Below are 6,182 nucleotides of genomic sequence, written 5' to 3'. Positions count from 1 at the left end.
CACCCATTGACCATGGAAAAACCGGTGTTTGCTGTGACATATGTTGCTTTTTTGTTCAACTTTGACGTATCACCCAGATGCGCCCTTTCTGGATGTTATGTCCCTAACAGCATCGCTCCACACACTGGTATTCTCAAAAAATTGACTATTGCAATGCACTCTATGTGGGGCATCCTCTGAGGCTGACATGGAAACTTCAAGAGGTTCAAAATGTCAGACGGATTGCCAGGGTGAAGTAATATGCTCATATCACCCTTACTCTGGGTAGCCTGCACTGCCTACCGGTCTCTTTCTGTGCTAGGTTTAAGGTGTTGGTTCTAACATGCAAAGCCATAAACAGTCTGGGACCTCACTACTTGTCTGAATGTCTTCTGCCAAGTTTGACTGCCTATCCGACCAGGTCCACACAGAACCCTGTTCATTCAATTGCTAGTTTTCTGGGACCCAGTATGTCAGCATACTTTAGCTTACAGCTTTTTCTGCTAGTAACTAATATTTAAGGGAAACACTTAAACTTTTTGGAAGCTTGGGGTAGGCTACGTGTAAAACCTGCAAAGTCAACACACAGTGGTCTCATGGGGAAGGGTATGTGGTCACTTAGAAAAACCCCAGGTCTTTCTTCTTTGGTAGAAGCTGTCCAAAATTTCATGCAGGATTCAAAACCCCATTCATGGAAATCCCAAGAAGCAAACATAGAATTGACTTCATGAAAAGCATGTGCACTAGTTTAAACTACAGACCTTCCTGTCAAATACACAATTCTGGACCAAGATTCTCAATTGCAAATAACCAGGCCTTTCCTCTCACTTTTACAGGTGGCCTCTTACCTGTCCCACATGCGACTGCCATCCTCTTCCAGTCACGATCTGCTAAATGACAGGATGATGGTCCAGTTCAACCGATGGAGGTGAAGCTTTAAGCCGAGTGTGTTTTCCTTTCCTCCTGATGTGTTGGAAACCTTGATGAAATGATAGGGAAGACTTGGGCCTCAAGAGTGTAGCTGTAGGCATTCAGCTCTAAGCCAAAGAGGAATGCTTGAGAAATTCAAGCTTTTCAAATTTTGAAATAAAATGACCTGATCTTCTCAAGCAGACCAGAGGACTCCGGGAATGTTGTTGTCCAAAAAACCCATACACCACTCATTGCCAAGCTCTGTATCAGCCTGTGTCTTCCAATGTGAAGTCATATGTGTGTAAGTCCATAACTTGTTCATGATGCTGTAGGGGTTGTGAAGTCAGTGTGCTATCTTGAAGCTGACTCAAGCCATGCTGTTCCAAAGGTCTACTGCAGTGGTGGTTTTTATGTGATGGAAACGTATGCCACAAGCTTCTCGAATTAAAGCTCTAGTGCTCTGATTTCTTGCTAACTGAAAAGCAGGGCAATTGGTTGTTTACAGTGGGAAGGCTGTTGAACTTTGATCCAGGCAGATTGACCTCAGTTTTACCCATCTGTAGAACATGGTAGAGTAGCGGCTGCCATGTATGATGACTTTACTACTATCACTTGTGTGTTGCATGCTCAGTAATACAAAAATAACAATGCTTATGGAGAACAGATGGCCATTAGTCTGCATTCTCCTGGGCTCAGGACCAAAATGGATTTGAGCAGGTAATTGGACAGTTTATTTGCTACCCATTCAAGTGGATGGAAATAAAACTAAGCTGGATGTTTTTATGGATTGATCCCCTTGTGTGTTTTGCAGCCAAACCCGAGTATATCGGGTCACAAGTGACATGAGGAGAGATGCGAAGCAAGAGAGGCTGGACAAAGTGAGGAACAGGTGGGCAGCCAGGAGAATTTTCTTGAACTAGAAGAGCCAATTGCCGAAAACAAAGTTTTTGTTGCTTGCACGTGAGACATTGTTTTCCTCCTGCACTGTGAGAAGAACAACAAAACACTCTCTCCACAGTCCTTTTAATTGCCATATTTCAAAACGAGCCCAAATTCTATAGATGTTTGCTTGTTTGCATAGGGTTTGTGTAACTTGCCATGGCTAATTGTGGCTAACTGAAGCAGTAGTGAGGTGCATCTCAATTGCATAGTCAGGCACACAAGCTGGCAAGCAAGTGAACTTTTACTCCAGCACCCGGTCAATTAACCACAATTAATGGCAGAACATTGCACAACCCTTCCATGAAGGCCAGCAGCATTCTAGCCCCTGTATTCTAATGTCAGTAACCTGCTTGTTTGCTTACGTTTGCAGATTGTTACACTTGTTTCTGCCCCAGGGTGTATAGCAAACAGCTTCTGGAACTTGGGGAAAGTTTCAGAAGCAACTTCCCATATGCCATTGGCCATTGCTGGCAGAGTGGGAAAACAGTCTACCATTAAAAAACCTAGAGTGGATTGCTATGTGTTAATCTGAACTTTAGAATTATGCAAGGTCTGAAATTTACCTGTCAAATAGATTCAGCACCTTGGCTAGCTCCTTTACAATTCAAGGGATCCACTGCTTCCATGACGTTGAAGCTACCAGCCACCACTATGGACACTTTGCCTACTGGTCACTGGATCCAGTTTTGCAAGAGAGTTTGCATTTTTTTAAACAACAACAACAACAACAACTCCTTTATCTTCTAGCATCTCCAGGGTCATGTTTGAAGCAATTAATGATGCGGACAGCAGCCAGTCCAGCACTAGTCTTCACACCTCAAACTCAATGTTTTAGACATGAGCAGGTAACAAAGCTCACTTCCAGCTAATCCTTCTTCTCCCCTTCCATCTTTGTGGTGTCCATGTCCATTACCAAAATCTTAAGTCCAGATTAGAAACAAGAAAGAAGAACTGTGATTAGTGGCTCATACCATTTATGTTTTGCTAATACACAACATGGTGGGGAAGCAATACCCTAGGGGGAAAGCCTGGGTGGCGATTTTTGACCTACTCATTCACAAATTAATGAAACAACATTTGATTGATTGATTGGCTTTCTTCCAATATGGGACCCAAACCAGCTCACAACTTCATTAAAACACACAGTATTAAAAATACAGAATCACACAATTAAAGGACAGTTAAGTGACTGCTGTGTTTTAAATACTATCAAGTTAAAACGTTTAAGAACAGTGGAGAAACAGAATCCATCTTTTCCCATTCAAAACCCCTTCCCCGGTAACCAGTGGGCTCAAAAAATCAGTTTGAATAGGAAAGATTTTGCTTGCCGAAGGAAGGAGAACAGCAAAGGGGCTTCCTTAGCTTTGCATCAAAGCTTTTCCATAGTCTGGGAGCAGCTACTGAAAAGACCCTCTCTTGTGCCCCCAACAAACATGCCTGTGAAATTTCTAGGGGTTACATCAAGGCCTTTTCCGAAGACCTTAGATCCCTGAAACTTTTATATGGGATACAAGTTCAGAGGAGGGCAACGAGGATGATTAGGGGGCTGGCAACCAACCCCATGAGGAAAGACTGAACAAACTGAGCAGAGGGGTGGACTTGATGGCCTTAGAGGCCCCTTCCAACTTCATGATTCTATGATTCAGCGAAGACCCAGACTTTGTAAGGTCATGACCGGCACTGTCTCCCACAAGCTGAGTGAGATCTTACTAAACATTGATCATCCTGTTATTTCTAATTTAGGCGTGTGAAATCTCACACGGCCTATGTGAAATCTGGTACACCCAGTGTCCGATAGTGGGATCCTGTCCCTGTTGTCATCCCCTTTTTGTTCAATGGCACACACCCTCTCAGTGTGTTTCGGATTGCAGAACCTAAAGGACCTTCTCGGTCAGCTCCCAGAATCCGTAATGCCAAGTTTGCACAGCTTCCAAGGAATACCCAAATTTGGTAAACAGACGGGCGGCCATCCCTGTTGGACCAAGAATGGAACCAGGACATATCCTGAAGCATGTGGGATGGGAGTGGTTATACTAGATGAAGCCTGGGGGAAAAAATCTAGCAGAAAGATGGGTGTAGGTTTACAAAACTTTTAACTACATGTTTATTGCTTTGGTACCATTTGTTTGAAAAGCTTATTTATTAAACCAGTGAAAAGATTGCCTGGTTAACCAATCTAAGAGTGGCATCTGATATCTTCCTATGCCAATCCATCTTCTCTAACATCTTCCTTTGTTTTCCTCATCCAGAGCTCCCTTTTCTTTGCCGCTCCTCGGAAGAAGGGCCACTGCTTCCCCCCCCCCCCCACCTAGCTCTCCTTCATGTATGAAATTTGTGCCTTCTGGAAATCACAAGCAGAACAGTATGAATCCTGTGAAATTATTATTTTTACCTGATGTCATTTTATTATTGTCCTGGCTATTGTAAACTGTCAACTGCTAATAAAACTGCTTAGTGTTTAAAATCCTTTCTCAGAGGTGGACTGATGCTTTTTTATTTTGTTTTTTTTTAAAGAGCAAAACGTTATTCAGGTGTAAGTACATGTATAGTTGTGGCTGGGTCTGTCTGATGGATATTGCAGGAAAATTGCACCAGGGGGCAGCATATGCTTACAAGAGCAAACGACTAAGACGAGAAAGCGATTTTGGAGCAATTGTGAGAAAATAAAGTGGCTTCAAGCTTGGCAGGTTGAGTTTATTTTAAGGAGCATCCCTTATTCAAGAATCTCCCACTTTGTCTCTCCTTTAGAACTGCTTTGCTGTACAATACTGAGTTCAGAGGAGGGCAACAAGGATGATCAAGGGGCTAGACACCAAAGGCATGGTGATTTTCCTGTGCAGAGATAACTTTTGTGGAGCTCAGTGTTTTACATTTCTGGCTGCAGAGCCAGAGGTTGTGAGTTCAATTCCCCACTTGGGTCTCCTTGACAGGGGCTGGACTTGATGGTCTACAGGGTCCCTTCCAGCTCTGATGTCCTGATGATGATGATGATTACTTGTTAGCAATACAACCATTGTAGGAGCCAATCAATGCATGGATAAATCTGCATCAAGGAACTGTTACATATAAGCCACATCCTTTTCCTATAGACCTTTGAAACTTCCTTAATGGATTCTTCATAAATTTCGGAAGTTAACCAGTTTATTACCAGAGTTCTATATACAGTGTCCTGGCAGGCCTGCAGCAAGTTCACACCTAGTTCAGGGGAAGAGAAGATAGTCAGATATGCTTGGAAAGAAAAGCATGCAGCTATTTCCCATGTGGAGATTCCCAGTGTAGTGTAGTGGATAGAGTGATGGACTAGGACTCTGGAGAACAGGGTTCATATCCCCACTTGTCCATGGAAACTCATGGGGGGTTGTGTGGAAACGGTAAAACCACTCCTTAAATATATCATGTTGAAAGCCCTATTGAGGTGGCTCTGAGTCAAGTCCAACTTGACGACACAGAACACACATACACAGGGAATATCTGGTGGAGAGAAAATGAGATCTTTGAATTTAAGGGATGTCTCTGCTAGTTTGACTAGTTAAACTTTTCAGCCTGAGGTTGGTCTTCCTGCAATGAACCACCACCTACTTCATGTCCCTGGGCCCCTAGACCCTGGAGGACTTGCTCCAGGTGTATGCTTCCCGAGACTCCAGTCCTGCTTTCCTCAGTCTGGCATCCTCTGGAAGACCTTGTGCTTCTTGGCCCAGATAGAACCCCCTTTTGTTCTTTTGTTTTCTAAGTTCTGATGAAGATAGAAAGCCAGTGGGGCCTTAGAAGTCAATTTAGAAGTCAAGTGGAGCCTTAGAGGTCAACTGTGTCAACTTAGACTGTTGACACAGATGCAGACTTGTACAGTGTTGCAAAATGAAACATCCACTCTATTTGGGTGTGGACCTTTAAAGAATTTGGGGACACGGATGGATGACTGTCCCTCCCACCACAGAAGGGCTACTGCAACTTGGGCTGATGAAGGACCAAATGTTGTCAGCCCACCCAGAGAAGGAGCTGTACCTGTTGACATCAGTCAGTAAAACTGCACTTAAAGGTACAGAAACAAAGGTGGACGGCCAAAGCTGGCAATCCAGCACTGTTGCTGGATCAGGAAGCTCCTGAGGCTGAGGGAGAGAAGCTATTAAATGACTCAGAGGGAACTTTGTTCCATGCATGATTAACTCCTTTGGTGGAGGTAGAGAAACCAACAAAGCAAGTCCACCGGTATTCCAAGCCTTGCTGAACGAATGGAAAGTAAGTGGCAAATACAGTATGTGCCTGCCCGGCTGTGACCGAGGCCTTTGTGTAGTTAAACAGGGCTGAAAAGAAGCACTCATCAAGGTGCTTGTGGGTCGCTGGTTCCACAA

General features: G+C 43.8%; 1 long non-coding RNA gene across 1 annotated transcript; it reads left to right on the top strand.

Moving 5' to 3' along the window:
• Positions 1-2,578: 2,578 nt before the first annotated feature.
• LOC144584215 (uncharacterized) lies at positions 2,579-4,299 on the top strand. The gene is made up of 2 exons (XR_013538328.1): positions 2,579-2,678; positions 4,083-4,299. It is a non-coding gene; the product is annotated as an uncharacterized LOC144584215 (long non-coding RNA).
• Positions 4,300-6,182: the final 1,883 nt, after the last annotated feature.

This window comes from Pogona vitticeps, chromosome 8 (genome assembly GCF_051106095.1).
Source record: "Pogona vitticeps strain Pit_001003342236 chromosome 8, PviZW2.1, whole genome shotgun sequence".
Lineage (NCBI taxonomy): Eukaryota > Metazoa > Chordata > Lepidosauria > Squamata > Agamidae > Pogona > Pogona vitticeps.
Note: the sequence above shows the minus strand (reverse complement) of the source record. Positions and strands in the feature narration are given on the sequence as shown.